Raw genomic sequence first — 16,552 nt, forward strand, 5'->3', positions numbered from 1 at the left:
GAAGAATTGTACGCTGTCTGAGGAGACAGGACAACAGTAGTAGGGAACACTGTTTGAGGAAACAGGCCCTGGAAAAAGAGGAAAAGAGAAAAAGCTGTCAGAGGTAACGGAGTACGAACTGGAAACGCCGTGAAGTAAATCGCGTGTGAACCGACAAGAAGTACAGATTTCACCCACTCGCTCTCCACAAAAAGCACGTACAAGGAAATGGCGTTCTACACGTACCTTTTATACACACGTCACAGACGCGCATACGCAATGAGGCCATTTCCACCAATTACGCGCTTTGACACTCGGACGTGTATCTCTTCATTTTTACACGCGCCATTCTCTACGGCCATGCGCGTGACGTCACAGCTGCGCATGGTGGGCTTTGGGCCAATGAAATCGCATATGCAAGCACACGTGGTAAAACTGCACGTCCGAGTGTCATCGCGTGTAATCGGAGGGAAGTGAGCGTACACGCGATTGGCCTGGGTACGTGTATTTCTGGGGTGCGCAGGAAGTTCCACACGCGATTGGTGGAAATCCACGTGTGCTCTGTCATCACGTGTAATGAGGGAAACACCCACGCACCTCACGTCACAGACGCGCTCACGCGCTTAGGGCCTTTGTTCCAATGAAATCGCATATGCGTGCTGACGTGCATACGCGCTAAGGGCCTTTCCTCGATTTACACGCAGACGTGCAGGATTTTCACGTGCCAAATCACTCTGTATCAAGCTGGCCACGTGTAAGCACACGGAAGACCACGCTCCTGCCCAAAAGGCCGAATTACTGCCCCCCAGAGCCCCGAGAAGCCTCCCATGAGCCATCTGCTGCTGCCTGCCTGCCTGCCTGCTGCCACCGTGCCCTGCCATTTGGTGCCTGCACATCAGCCATCTACAGGGGTCCATTTGCTGTGTCCACCCCTGCTGGAACAGAAGACTCCCGACTGGGATACCATCGCTCCACAGCCCAGCCCCAGGACCCAGTTGCCCACCCACTCCTGCCTCTGGGGTTGCCATGTCGGGCACTGCAACATCTGGCACCACTGGCAAACCCCGGCCAGAGAGGCAGAGGGGCACCAGCTTCACTGCCACCGAAGTTGGTGTCCTGGTGGAGCAAGTCCTGGGGCAGTATGATGCCCTCTTCGGAAGTAAGCGCGCCAACAAGGAAGGAAGGACTCGGATCTGGACAGACATCGTGACTGCCATCAACGCGGAGGGGGTGGCAGTCCGCGACTACCAACATGCCAAGAAGCGCTGGGATGACTGCAGGTCCAGGACCCTCTTGAAGGCCCGGCGCCTCGTGGAGGGAGGCCGGGGCCGCATGAGTACCATCCAGATGAGGGTCCTGGAACGCGTAGGCCCAGCGCTCCACGCCCAGATCCTTGAGAGGCAGACCCGTCTGGAGATGAGCGGTAAGTGGCCAAGCATTGCTGTGTGAGACAGGGCATGTCGCAGTGTGCTGGTTGTCTGATACTTGCCTGTATGTGTGACATAGGCCATGTATGCATGTGTGTGTGCAGGGACGTCATGCATGTGACACCAGTAATGTGTGAATCACATGGTTGGTGCATGTGTTCAAATGCAACATGGTTTGCCCTATGCGGAATGGCCACATGAAAGCATGCAAGTCTCTGTTCCTGGACATGGGTGAGGGATGGGTGCTGATGCCATGTACATGTATGCTGTCCATGTCTGTGTGTCTGAACTGCGTGTCTGTGACTTGTGAATGCCAGGGATGCATGACACATGTCTGTCGCAATGTTCAGGTTCACTGATGCAGCCTAGTCATCCTTGTATCCACTGTGTCTGTGGTATACGAGGCTAGATGGATGAAACTAGGGTGAAGTGTGTGCATGTGATAGGCATGGCACATGATGCATGTGAGTTCCAAAACAACAGTGTATGTTTCAAGAATCACTTGGACATGTATGCTAATGTCCATAGCATGCGCCATGCCTGTTACCGCATGTGTTTTACCTGCACTGAGCCATGTGTTGAGGAGGGACATGATGGAAGTGATCTTTGACAGTGCCACTCATCTGCTATTGCTTCCTGTCTAGGGGACCATTGTACAGTACCCTGATGCTTGTGTTCTATGTCTCCCTCTACACAGTGCCACGTGAAGAAGAGGGCGGAGACGGCTCTGTGGAGCAAAGCGGCGGGGATGCCCCCACGGCTGCAGCGGAAGGGGTGGGTGAGGCCCCACAGGGGCTTGCAACGGCGGAAGACGGGGTGGAGCCATCCAGGTTGGTGGTTTCCACAGAGGAGGAGGAGGCCGCTACTGAGGCGCACATGGGGCCTGGCGGGGGCATCCCTGCTGGTGCAAGTGTTGCAGTCCAGGGGCAGGGGCAGGAGGCAGCACAGGTCGCCGTGGAGGGGCCTGTGCATGTCACTGTCCCTGACACTGTGACTGCACCACCATGCACCAGCAGGGATTCCCCATCCCAGGCCCGTCCGCAGGTAGGGGGGATGTCCATGTCATCTGACTCCCCTCGACCTGCGTACGAGGGGACCCCTGGCCATATGGAGAAGGTCCTGATTGGTGTCGCGTTGCGCACAGGTGCAATTCGTGATGAGGTGCGTGCTTCCTGGGAGGAGCATGCACGTCATCACGGAGAGCACCGTGCCGACGTGGCCCAGTTGGGAACGGCCATGGTCGGGGGTCTCCTACATGTGTCGGCCAATCTGGCGACCCTCTCCTTCTCTGTGGAGACTATGCACCAGTCGTTCTCCATGCCGTTTTCCGGCCCAGGTGCCACCAGGGCCCCCTGTGGACCTGCCTCGACCAATGCAGCCGGCTCGGTGGGGATCCCATCCCTGCCACAGTCGGGAGTCGGAGGTCCAGCTGGGGTGGACACACCAGCAACTGGACCCCAGCAGATGGAGGATGTGACGGCATCATCGGGCAGGGCATGTGCACGACGGCGTCGGTGGATACCATCAGCCTGGATGCCATCGTGCTGGCACAGGCAGTTGCGTCGGAGGCAGCGGCAGGCTCAACGTGGGAGGCATCATGGCTCGGGGCCATCAACATCAGGGGTGCAGGCATCGGCCGGAGGGCAGGAGAACCCTGGAATGGGAGTGGCTTCCGTGTGGGAGCGGTTGGGCCAGCAGATAGGTGCGGAGCGGCAGCGGGCAGAGGAGGAACGGCTCACAATGGTCAGGGCGGAGAACTCCATGCGGAGGGCGCTGAGGCGGGCTGAGTGCCTCGAGGGTCTTCGCAGGGAGTTGGAGCTGAACACTGCTTTATCCCTGCGAGACCTCGGGGCCAGGGAACATGCCCGCCTCCAAGCCATTGAACAGGAGTTCGATGATGCCCTGGCCCATGACAACATCCAGTGAGCTGTTGGACTAGCCCGCTGCCCATGTAAATAGTTATGTAGTTAGAGTTAGGTTTCCTTTGTTTTTGCATTTTCTTTGGACCTTTTGGACAATGGGCCACATTTTTGTATATAGTTATTTCTTATTAGGTAGTGTTGTTAGATAGGTTTCATTTATTTTGTTGGGATCATGGACCCTGGCTTGTTCACCTGTACATAGTTCTCTGTTGGATTTTCTTTTCTTTTTACTATTTACCCATGGAGCAATGGCTTTCAATTATAATTTCCCATTGGATTTTCTTTTCTGGACTGTGACTTTGGACACCATTCCTTTGGATTCTGATTTTTGGTTTTGCATTTATTCATGGACATGCTTCTTTTTACTTTTTTTACATTCCCATTTCTGTTAGTTTATTTTTGATTCAATTCATGTTTTCTTTAATACATATTTTATGATCAAACATCTATGTGTAGTATCATCTCATTGGTTTCATGCATATCATGATATGGGTTTTGACATTCACTGACACCCATTGGGTGTATGTGAGGGACATGTGTTCGTTTCCAAACTTGCAATTGCAGTTCTATCATGTTATTGCCATTTCTGAGTGGGTGGATGCAATACTCGGGTGGGCGTTTTGCATTTGGAGGCTGACCATAGGGACCGGGGATCTAGATTGTGATGACATGTTGGCTGGGGAACATGAGTTGGACATGAGTGGGGGCCTGCTGGCAGGTGCCCCACAGTGCTGGGGGGTGAGGGTGCAGGGGAACATGAGTTGGACATGAGTGGGGGCCTGCTGGCAGGTGCCCCACAGTGCTGGGGGGTGGGGGTGCAGGGGAACATGAGTTGGACATGAGTGGGGGCCTGCTGGCAGGTGCCCCACAGTGCTGGGGGGTGGGGGTGGTGGGAGACATGAGTGGGGGCCTGGTGGAATCTGCCCCTGGTGGCTGGGGGGTGAGGGTGGTGGGAGACATGAGTTGGACATGAGTGTGAGCCTGGTGGAGGCTGCCCCTGCACTGCTGGGGGGTGGGGGTGGTGGTAGACATGGGTGGGGGCCTGGTGGAGGCTGCCCCTGGTGGCTGGGGGGTGGGGGTGGTGGGAGACATGAGTGGGGGCCTGGTGGAGGCTGCCCCTGCACTGCTGGGGGTTGGGGGTGGTGGTAGACATGGTTGGGGGCCTGGTGGAGGCTGCCCCTGGTGGCTGGGGGGGTGGGGGTGGTGGTAGACATGGGTGGGGTCTGGTGGAGGCTGCCCCTGCACTGCTGGGGGGTGGGGGTGCAGGGGAACATGGGTGGGGGCCTGGTGGAGGCTGCCCCTGGGGGGTGGGGGGTGGGGGTGCAGGGGAACATGGGTGGGGGCCTGGTGGAGGCTGCCCCTGCACTGCTGGGGGTGGGGGTGCAGGGGAACATGAGTGGGGGCCTGGTGGAGGCTGCCCCTGCTCTGCTGGGGGGTGGGGGTGCAGGGGAACATGAGTGGGGGCCTGGTGGAGGCTGCCCCTGGTGGCTGGGGGGTGGGGGTGGTGGTAGACATGGGTGGGGGCCTGGTGGAGGCTGCCCCGGGTGGCTGGGGGGTGGGGGTGGTGGTAGACATGGGTGAAGGCCTGGTGGAGGCTGCCCCTGGTGGCTGCGGGGTGGGGGTGGTGGTAGACATGGGTGGGGGCCTGGTGGAGGCTGCCCCTGCACTGCTGGGGGGGTGGGAGTGCAGGGGAACATGGGTGGGGGCCTGGTGGAGGCTGCCCCTGCACTGCTGGGGGGTGGGGGTGCAGGGGAACATGAGTGGGGGCCTGGTGGAGGCTGCCCCTGGTGGCTGGGGGGTGGGTGTGGTGGTAGACATGGGTGGGGGCCTGGTGGCGACTGCCCCTGCACTGCTGGGGGGTGTGGGTGCAGGAGAACATGGGTGGGGGCCTGGTGGAGGCTGCCCCTGCACTGCTGGGGGGTGGGGGTGCAGGGGAACATGAGTGGGGGCCTTTTGGAGGCTGCCCCTGCACTGTTGGGGGGTGGGGGCGCAGGGGAACATGAGTGGGGGCCTGGTGGAGGCTGCCCCTGGTGGCTGGGGGGTGGGGGTGGTGGCAGACATGGGTGGGGGCCTGGTGGAGGCTGCCCCTGGTGGCTGGGGGGTGGGGGTGGTGGTAGACATGGGTGGGGGCCTGGTGGAGGCTGCCCCTGCACTGCTGGGGGGTGGGGGTGGTGGGAGACATGGGTGGGGGCCTGGTGGAGGCTGCCCCTGGTGGCTGGGGGGGTGGGGGTGGTGGTAGACATGGGTGGGGGCCTGGTGGAGGCTGCCCCTGCACTGCTGGGGGGTGGGGGTGCAGGGGATCATGGGTGGGGGCCTGGTGGAGGCTGCCCCTGGTGGCTGGGCGGTGGGGGTAGACATGGGTGGGGGCCTGGTGGAGGCTGCCCCTGCACTGCTGGGGGGTGGGGGTGCAGGGGAACATGAATGGGGGCCTGGTGAAGGCTGCCCCTGGTGGCTCGGGGGTGGGGGTGGTGGTAGACATGGGTGGGGGCCTGGTGGAGGCTGCCCCTGCACTGCTGGGGGGTGGGGGTGGTGGGGGTGGTGGGAGACATGGGTGGGGGCCTGGTGGAGGCTGCCCCTGGTGGCTGGGGGGTGGGGGTGGTGGTAGACATGGGTGGGGGCCTGGTGGAGGCTGCCCCTGCACTGCTGGGGGGTGGGGGTGCAGGGGATCATGGGTGGGGGCCTGGTGGAGGCTGCCCCTGCACTGCTGGGGGGTGGGGGTGCAGGGGAACATGAGTGGGGGCCTCGTGGAGGCTGCCCCTGCACTGCTGGGGGTGGTGGTGCAGGGGAACATGAGTGGGGGCCTGGTGGAGGCTGCCCCTGGTGGCTGGGGGGTGGGGGTGGTGGGAGACATGGGTGGGGGCCTGGTGGAGGCTGCCCCTGCACTGCTGGGGGGTGGGGGTGCAGGGGAACATGAGTGGGGGCCTGGTGGAGGCTGCCCCTGGTGGCTGGGGGGTGGGGGTGGTGGTAGACATGGGTGGGGGCCTGGTGGAGGCTGCCCCTTGTGGCTGGGGGGTGGGGGTGGTGGTAGACATGGATGGGGGCCTGGTGGAGGCTGCCCCTGCACTGCTGGGGGGTGGGGGTGGTGGGCGACATGCATTGTTGATCAGTATTGCATGGTGACATGTGGGTTGGCTGGGGGGCATGCCCATGGTGGATGGGCTGCCTGTGGGACATGAGCAGGGGTTCAGGGTAGTCCCCCGTGGTGTGGGCTGCCTGCAGGGGCCGTGGAGGTTGTAGAGCGAACACCTGGGAGGACCCACACGGCCAATTCACGTGTAGTACTCCCCAGAACCCCTGAAATACACGTACCCTGCTGAAATCGCGTGTGGAAGTTCCCGCGCACCCCTGCAATACACGTACCCTGCTGAAATCGCGTGTGGAAGTTCCCGCGCACCCCTGAAATACACGTACCCTGCTCGCACGGGGCCAATCGCGTGTGGAACTTCCCGCGCACCCCTGAAATACACGTACCCTGCTGAAATCGCGTGTGGAAGTTCCAGCGCACCCCTGAAATACACGTACCCTGCTCGCACGGGGCCAATCGCGTGTGGAACTTCCCGCGCACCCCTGAAATACATGTACCCTGCTGAAATTGCGTGTGGAAGTTCCCGCGCACTCCTGCAATACACGTACCCTGCTGAAATCGCGTGTGGAACTTCCCGCGCACCCCTGGAATACATGTACCCTGCTCGCACGGGGCCAATCGCGTGTGGAACTTCCCGCGCACCCCTGAAATACACGTACCCTGCTGTAATCGCGTGTGGAAGTTCCCGCGCACCCCTGAAATACACGTACCCTGATGGAATCGCGTGTGGAAGTTCCCGCGCACCCCTGAAATACACATACCCTGCTGAAATCGCGTGTGGAAGTTCCCGCGCACCCCTGCAATACACGTACCCTGCTGAAATTGCGTGTGGAACTTCCCGCGCATCCCTGGAATACACGTACCCTGATGGAATCGCGTGTGGAACTTCCCGCGCACCCCTGAAATACACGTACCCTGCTGAAATCGCGTGTGGAAGTTCCTGCGCACCCCTGCAATACACGTACCCTGCAGAAATTGCGTGTGGAACTTCCCGCGCATCCCTGGAATACACGTACCCTGATGGAATCGCGTGTGGAACTTCCCGCGCACCCCTGAAATACACGTACCATGCTAAAATTGCGTGTGGAAGTTCCTGCGCACCCCTGCAATACACGTACCCTGCTGAAATCGCGTGTGGAACTTCCCGCGTACCCCTGGAATACACGTACCCTGCTCGCACAGGGCCAATCGCGTGGGGAACTTCCTGCGCACCCCTGAAATACACGTACCCTGCTGAAATCGCGTGTGGAAATTCCGGCGCACCCCTGAAATACACGTACCCTGCTCGCACGGGGCCAATCGCGTGTGATACTTCCCGCGCACCCCTGAAATACACGTACCCTGCTGATTTTGCGTGGGATACTTCCCGCGCACCCCTGATGCACACGTACACAGGACAATCGTGTGTGGAACTTCCCGCGAACCACTGAAATACACGTTCCCCGCTTGGCGTTTGCTGTTTGCCAGCCCTGTGAACTGGTCCAGGGTTAGCGCAGCCCTTTGCGATTATTTGGGGATTTTGAAGGCTTTTCCTTGCGCGAGGGCGTTCTTGGGGGCGTAACTGGCGCTGCTGCAGGGTCGCTGCGCCACGCTGCGCCACGGCTGGTTTTGGATGCGAAAATCCATGAATACGCTGTGCGCGGAAATCGATTTTAGCGCACGCGGGTGCCGCAGACATTCGCACGGGCATGCTGTGCGCCAGTCGCGTGCGCCACTTTTGTGCGAATTTCTATGAATTACCCTGTACTCCGAGAGTTAACTATGTCTTAAGCATGATTCGCTTGCAGCTTAAAAAATGTTATTTGAAGAAAATGGAGAGCTTGATCCAGTCCTTCCTGTGGGAGGGAAAACAACCGCGTCTGAAACTCTGGAAACTTCAACTCTCACAAGAATGTGGTGGTTTGGGGGTCCCGGATTTTGGAAATTATCATTTAGAATTTGGGGCTTGCCACTTGGTTTTTTTCATAGATGATTCTTCTGATGTCTGGACAATGGCGGAATCAAGTAGATCTTCGCCTCTTTCCCCCAGGGCAATTCTGTCTACAGTGGATGGAACGGGATATAAATCATCTCCACCAACAGCTTTTGTGAGGTCATGCTGGAAGAGTCTTTGGAAAAAGAGCGGAAAGGAAGTTTCAGAGGATGGATTGTCTTCGCTCTGGTTGAATCCTGCCATTACGTTGAAGGGGAAACCACTCTTCTGGTCAAACTGGCTAGTGGGTGGTGTGCAGTGGCTAGAAGATCTTGTTGAAGAAGGTAAATAGATCAGCTTTAAAAGATTGAAGCAAGTTAAAGATCTTAGAGATTGCACAATGGGAGAGTATAGGAAACTGAAAAAAGCTGTAGGGAACAAGATTCCGGATGGCTACAAGAGATGGCATGATTGGCTGAAAGAATATAAATCAGAAGGTGGCATGGCTTTGAAAGTGTACAAGAATCTTGATCAGTATAAAGAACCAAACTATGAATTACTATCAAAATGGTCAGACTTATTGGACTCAGAGATGTCGGAGGGCAGATGGAGGAATCTGTGCAGGAATGTGGCTCTAACATCCTTGAATCTAGGAGAAAGGTGTAGACGGATCAAAATTCTAAACAGAGTTTTCTGGACGCCACAAAGATTGCATGCTAGAGGCTTGACGGATTCAAGTGCATGTTGGAGGTGCAAACATGCTACTGGTTCTTTTGAGCATATGATTTGGGATTGTTATGAACTAAGGTCTTTCTGGAGTGAGGTCACTACGAAGATGAATGAAGTTCTTCTGATGCATTTGGACTTTGATTATACAACTGTAATTTTGGGTGAGGATGACATGGTGGATGATCTCTCCTTTCCACAGAGGTGTTGGTTTTTCAGGGCGTCAAATTCTGCCAAAACAATGATATTGAGAAAATGGAAAGGTGATGACAGACCGACAGTTTCAGAATGGATGGATGATCTGAAACAAGTATCCAGAATGGAAAGATTGATTTTATACAGGGATAAGAAAATGAATTAGTTTGATCAAATTTGGGGCCGATATTTGGATTTATAAGACTGTTGTCTACATGGTTTAAATCAAATCTGTAATTGTTCTCTTTTTAAGGAATGTGTATTCATTAATGTGATGATCCTGATTTTTTTTTCTGTTTTATGTTTACTTATTGGTTATATATTTTGAGAGGTGTTATATTTAAAATTCAATAAACATGTATAATAAAAAAAAAAACATGTATCACGCTTGCTACTTACGATGAACAGCTTTTGGTGCCAATAAGGACCACACCACTGCTACAAGCAGGTCTCCCAAACCTGCCAGAAACACCCACACAGTCTCTGAAGGAAATACTGTCCGGCTTCCTCACAGGGCCACTGCATCTCCATATCCAGCTTCCGCCCGGGCCGTCTACCGCTACTTCTAGCAACCCATTGCGCCCATGACGTGAACCATGAGATGGTATTCGGTGTAACTGCCATTCACCTAGTCCATTTTCGTGAGGCCAACCGTAGCATCAATCGTGACCCACAATGCCAATGCCTGCCACAACTGTCACCTGGAACCACCAGTGTCTCACTTAAAGCGTGCATGCAGTGAGACAATGTTCGCCATTTGTTATGAGGGCAGGTGGCGTCCACCTGAAGAGTCCGCTTAATCCTCTGGTTTGCGCTCAGCATGGTGTGGAGACGTCGAGAGTTCTCGGGAGCGCGGTCTTGCGATATCTCAGGGCCAACGAGATTGCGAGGACCCGCGCTCCGAATAGAACATTGGCAGAGCGCCAGGGAAGTGGTCCGCTCCAGCGCTGCTCCTGATAAGGAGACTTCTAAATAACAGATCACAAAGGCTATGGAGCCTGGCTTCCAGGAGCGTAAGTCCAATGCCATAGGAGGCCTCATGGGTGCCCTCAAAGCCTACAGCGTGCCATCCATGTGCACACCCTGCCTCCAGTGAAGTAACTGGGAGGCCCCTGACTGCAACTGTGAGTACTGCTCCTGCCCTATACATGGACAACAAATATCCACCTTTCAATAAATACAGTTAGAACCTTTACAGGCATCCTGTTGTCCTTCAAGGCCACCACATAATTGGCAACGAGGATACTAAAAGACCCACGGGCCCACCATGCAAGGCACCACACCACCCCCTGTGTTTCTCCCCTCACCTGGGACCCCAGCAATTCCGTGGATGCAGTGGGACCCCTTTTCTCCACATATCTGGAGGCTGTAGGTGGCACGGGATATGCTCCCGCCAGGAAGAAGGCAATGTTGTTGAACGCCATGGGGATTGAAGGACAACGCATCTGTGCCAGTCTAACGGCCATACCAGTTGACGAACTACGACGTCTACAAGGAGGCAACCCGCCGCATAACGAAGAGGTTCACCAATAAGGAGAACGTGGTGCTACACAGGCTGAGGTTCTACACCTGTAAACAAGAAGGGAACAAGCCCGTGGACGACTACATCACCAGGATGAGGGAGCTGGCATCCCTATGCGCTTTTGGCGAAAACGCAGAACAAGCCATCTGCGACATGCTGGTCGTTCACACAAACTCCAGGAAAGTGCAGGACAAGTTCATCCATGAAAAGGAGGTGACCCTCGACAAGGCCATCCAAATTGGCAGGGCGGAAGAAGAAACCTCTGGCAGACGCAAAGAGGCGGGAAGCCGTCTACCAGTGCCCAAACTTACGGCGCTGCAATGTAGATGGAGCAGAGATAAGCAGCCCCGTGACAGCCCCAGAGACAAAGGCCCTAGGCAAAGGATGCACCGAAATGCTACAGATGTGCCAGCACCAAACACATGGCGAACGATCGCGACTGCCCCACCAGGAACAAGGAGTGCTCCAAGTGTGGACGCATAGGTCACGTGGCCCCGGCATGCACGTGGCAGGAAAAAACTGTTTCCCGCGTCGATGGTGTCCGCGCTTCAAGTGAAGATGACAAGTTACAGGACAGACCCATGGTCATCATGGTCAACGCCCTCCACGCCAGGAGAGAAACGTCCCATTGCACCATTAAAGTGGATGGCATGGAAACACGTGTCGTGGCCGACTCAGGCTCAGACCTCACAATCCTTCCCATCGACATGTACAAGGAGATGGTGGGACAAGCAAGAGTGGAAATAAGAACGACCAGGCAAAAGTTTTCGGAGGCACAACCCTTGATCTACTTGGCTACAACAGAGCCCAAATTGAGTTGAAAGGCAGGTCCACCACCACCAAGGTGTACTTCTCGTCCAAAGGCCCAGCCATGCTCGGATGGGATGATCAACACAGGCTCAGTATAAAACTGGACCCCAGCACCCCGGAACAGGTACTCATGGTCTCCTCATGAGCAGCACAACATTTGAGAGAGTTCTTTCCAAGCCTTTTTTCCGAAACCCTGGGGCAAGTGAGGAACTACGTCCACAAGATCTATTTAAAACCCAATGCAGTCAGACCGGTACCTGCCACGGCGAGACCAGAGTTAGAAGCCCACCTCCGGAAGATGGTCGAAGGACGAACCATCGAAACAGTGGAATCCTCCGAGTGGCTGAACCTAGTGGTCCTAGTAAAGTAGAAATCCAGCAACAACCTCAGAATATGCATCGACCTGAGAAGTCTCAATCTAGAGGTTGTTAACGATAGCTTCCCGCTCCCCAGCATCAGCAAAATTGTCCTCATGATGAAAGAAGCAACAATCTTCTCGAAGCTGGACGTGCGTGACGCTTATCACCAGATTCCATTACACAAAACTTTGCGCCCCTAACAGCGTTCATCACCCCTTTTTGCACTTTCCTATACACCTGCATGCTGTTTGGGTTGTCTTCGGCAGCGTCTGCATTCCAGAGGATCATGAACTCATTATTAAAAGGAGTCGCAAACGTTTCATACTTTCAGGACGACATCCTTGTGTATGCCAAGAACAACAAGACCCATGACAAAGCTCTCAGGGCAGTCCTGAGCAAGCTTCAAGAGGCTGGCATCCATCTACGCCACAAGAAATGTGCTTTTGGAGTGAGCGCGGTAGAGTACCTTGGGTACCGCATCTCAAGTGTAGGGGTGAGCCCCAAGAAGAACCTACTGGAGGCCATAACAGACGCCCCGTCCCGATGTCCAGAGAAGAATTACGCTTGTTCCTGGGCCTCACTGAGTACTACGCAAAATTTGTCCCAAGGTTCTCCGAAACCACATCCCCCATCAGGGAACTCTTGAAGAAGGAGGAAACCTACTACTGGGGGCCAAAGCAAGACGAATCCTTCACCGAAATCAAAAGAAGGATTCTACACGCACTGTGCCTGAAACTGTTCAACCCTGAATGGGACACCTGCATCACAACGGACGCCAGCGTGTACGGGTTGGGGGCCACGCTGACCCAGAAGAAGGGCGACATAGAAAACATTGTAGCATTTGCATCGAAAGCCTTATCATTAGCAGAAAAAAATTACTCCACTGTAGAAAAAGAAATGTTGGCATGTGCCTGGGCCGTCGACTACCTCAGATCTTACGTTTGGGGCACGAAATTTAGACTGGTCACCGACCACAAACCCCTCATTCACATGTTGAGCCCAGGCAGCACCAAGACTGCCACCCCGAGGCTGGCCAGGATCACTGCAAAGTTTCAAGAGTACACTTATGAGATAGCCTACATTGCCTGTTGGAAAAACGTGCAAGAGGACTGCATGTCCAGACTCCTGAACCAAAACGCCCCTGGGACCACATTCCTGGAAGATGAATGTGTTGTAGCCTCAATAAGTGACTTGCGGAATGGCGAGTACATGGACCTGAGCGAGCGCCACTGGCAGGAGGAGTACGAGTTGGACGATGCCTTACGGCGCATAGCAGCCTGGGTCCACGAAGGGTGGCCTGAGGAAAGAGCAATCCCTGAGGGCCTACGTCCCTACTGGAAAGTGAGTGACGAAATCACCACCTTGAACGGTCTCATTCTGAGAGGCGACCAAGTGATCCCGCCCGGCGGAATTCTCAAAGCGATACTGTGCAGAGCACACTTAGGCCATCTGGGGTGCAAAATGACCAGACGCAGGATATGCTACGCCTATTGGTGGCCCGGCATGGATCACGACATACGGCAAATGGTTGAAAGATGCCACTAATGCACGAACAGTGACAAGCGCCTGTCCGTGAGACAAGCCACCATTCTGCCCACAGAAGTCCTCAAAGGGGTACGGCGCAATTTACGGCTGGACTTCATCGGGCCCCTGGACAGCATGTCCCCAGAACACAAATATGGGATAGTCACAGTTGCTTACTTCTCTAAGTGGGTCGAAGTTGACTTCACCACGGACATCACCACGAACACAGTCATCGAAGCGCTCACCGCCATATTCCAGCGTGAAGGCCTCCCCGAGGAATTTGTGACAGACAATGGAGACATTTCTGAAACTCAACAATGTTCGACAGCAGAAAGCAGGCCTCTACCATCTACAGGCCAATGGGCTTGTTGAGCGGGCGAACCGCTTCATCAAAGGGGCGCTGAAACTGGCGCATGCCTCGGGCCTAGACCCGTACAAGACGGTCAAGGAAGCCGTCGCAGCCCAACGCATCACTCCCAATGCCATTACAGGCGTTTCACTGTTTCATCTGCTATGGGGGAGAAGGGCAGCATCCACACTGGTGCCACCCTGGCTCCACCAAGTGAGGGCTGACGAAGATGTGGACATGAAAGACTTAGTTTTTCGTATGCAACAAAACAAAGAAGACATGAAGGCTCAAGGGGACACACGTCGAGCAACTCGCCATACACTAGTTAACAAAGGCGATTTGGTGAAGATACGCCTTCCCCCACAAAGACACTACGACTGGCTCCAGATACAAAAGTCCCATAGAAGTCATTGCGAAAGGGTCATACCACATCTGAACCAGCGATGGAAGGAAATGGAATCTAGAAAGGGTGGCCATGTACCGCAGAAAGGAATCTGTCGAACAGCCACTGTGGGAAACCGAAGAAGATCAAGACCAACAAGGGCCGCCCGACAACCTTCGCCAGTCAGAGATGCTTCGGAGTCACCCTACCGCGACGAGTTCTCAAGCACCGACTCCGCAACCCCACCCAGGGAGTCACAGCGAAAGGCAAGACAAGGAGAACCTGATCCACCAGGAGCATAAGTCCAATGCCATAGGAGGCGTCATGGTTGCCCTCGAAGCCTACAGCATGCCATCCATGTGCACACTCTGCCTCCAGTGAAGTAACTGGGAGGCCCCTGACTGCAACTGCGAGTACTGCTCCTGCCCTATACATTGACAACAAATATCTACCTTTTGTATTCCTTCAATAAATACAGTTCGAACCTCTCCAGGCGTCCTGTTGTCCTTCAAGGCCACCACACATGTGCTATTGCTGTCTCAGCGCCCGGCATGTTTACCCCTCTGTGTAAGACTTTGATCCTTGAGCATGCGCAGTTTGTTCCTTTTCCTGCGTATACTTTGGTGCTTCTCTCTCTGCGCTCAGCACGTGCTATTGCTGTCTCAGCGCTCAGCATGTTTGCACCTCTGCATAAGACTTGGATCTTTGAGCATGCACAGTTTGTTCCTTTTCCTGTGCATACTTTGGTGATTCTCTCTCAGCGCTTATCCTTTTCCTGTGCATACTTTGGTGATGCTCTCTCAGCGCTTAGCAGCACGTGCTATTGTGTCTCAGTGCGTGGCATGTTTATACCTCTGGGTAGGACTTAGATCAATAAGCGTGCGCAGATCCTTGAGCATGCGCAGTTTGTTCCTTTTCCTGTGCATACTTTGGTGATTCTCTCTCTGCGCTCAGCACGTGCTATGACTGATCCTTGAGCATGCGCAGTTTGTTCCTTTTCCTGCGCATACTTTGGTGATTCTCTCTCAGCCTCAGCACATGCTATTGCTCTCTCAGCACCCGCCATCTTTACACCTCCGCGTAAGACCCAGATCCTTGAGCATGCGCGCATGCCCAGCTCAGCATCCTTTAACTGCGCATGCTCTGAGGATCATTATCTCCGCACTGTGCATGTCTGTTATTCGGGTTGGCGGCCTTTGCTGATGGCAGATCTTTATCTCGGGCAATCATCAGCAGTCACTCTTCGAGGTGCCGAGTGGGGGAACGGCTCTTTTTTCGTCTTCCTGGGCCATCAAATACTACGTTTTCAAATGTGAAATACATCCAGCGGTCAAAGTGGGCGGGAACTAAAGGGTACGAAATTCATCCCTACTGGAGACTTGAGCCTGGGTCTTCTGGGTATCAAGCCAGTGTACCATTGTACTGCTCCCTCTCTCACGTGTCTGAAAGGGATACTTTATTTCAATAGACTGGGATGCAAAACCCATTCCCAAACAGCCAAGAAGCCCAGTTTGACAGTGATCTGGATCTGCCTATGAATGGTTGTATGATCTTGTTTGCAGGCATTGGGAGGGGCAGGGGGATGTGTGTGCATGTGGCTGGGCATGTTCTTTAAGAGGTGTGACCGGTGAAGGGCAGGCTGCATGAAGGTGAATTCTGAATGGGACAATGACACACTAATTCTGGTTATTTAAATCCATTTTCTTTCATTATCTTCACTTTTATCAGAACTGTTGTAAAGCACAATGTTGCAGGGTGCAGTGGAGGGCAGGAAGGACCCATGAGTATGGGGGAGTGGGCAGAAATGGAGGCAGGGTGAGGGAACATCGTTCCAGACATTGTTTTAAAACATTTTGACCACTGAATCCCTCACAATCTTTTAAGGAATTATTGGGGAATAATTTGCTGTAGGGGAGTGCCCGGCGACTATTCATTCCTCTTGGTGAGAAAGCGATCATCTTTTTTGGCCAAGTGTTAAGGTGTCTCTGCTTGTTCTTCATAAACCTCCGGTTAATCCTGTCTTCTGTGTATGTGATGGAGGGTGCATTACTGGTGGGGAGAGGAGATGTCTTTTGTTTATAGTATTTAATTAATAACATAAGAATGTCTTCCATTTCTAGATCTAAACACACTATTGTGTCATCCTACTCTGCACAACGTTAGCTTTTGTCTATAACACCAAAATGCACCAGTGGGGGTGGGGAGTAGCTGCAATACACCTATTATTTTATGTTAATACATTCCCCTGTGCTTTCCTATTAATTAGTAATTCGCTATTGAACCTGTAAGGTGGATCACAGCACTTTGCTATAGGGGTGGAGGAGTGGAGGTCTACAAGTGAATTAAATAGGCACATTGGT

The 16,552-nt window shown here is 54.4% G+C and overlaps 1 protein-coding gene across 3 annotated transcripts in view; it reads left to right on the forward strand.

Annotated features, from left to right (window-relative positions):
* The window catches only part of LOC138498536 (zinc finger protein 84-like), a 123,340-nt gene that overhangs the window by 56,706 nt on the left and 50,082 nt on the right, over window positions 1–16,552 (forward strand). The window contains exon 1 of one of the 3 annotated variants that reach the window (XM_069622319.1): window positions 15,348–15,545. The exons of the other annotated variants lie outside the window; for them this stretch is intronic. The gene's annotated coding sequence lies outside the window, so the exon portion shown is untranslated. Of the gene's footprint in view, window positions 1–15,347; window positions 15,546–16,552 lie in introns of those variants that run through there. 3 annotated transcript variants of the gene reach the window in all.

Source organism: Ambystoma mexicanum, chromosome 5q (assembly GCF_040938575.1).
Source record: "Ambystoma mexicanum isolate Mex_15411 chromosome 5q, UKY_AmexF1_1, whole genome shotgun sequence".
NCBI classification, from domain to species: Eukaryota; Metazoa; Chordata; class Amphibia; order Caudata; family Ambystomatidae; genus Ambystoma; species Ambystoma mexicanum.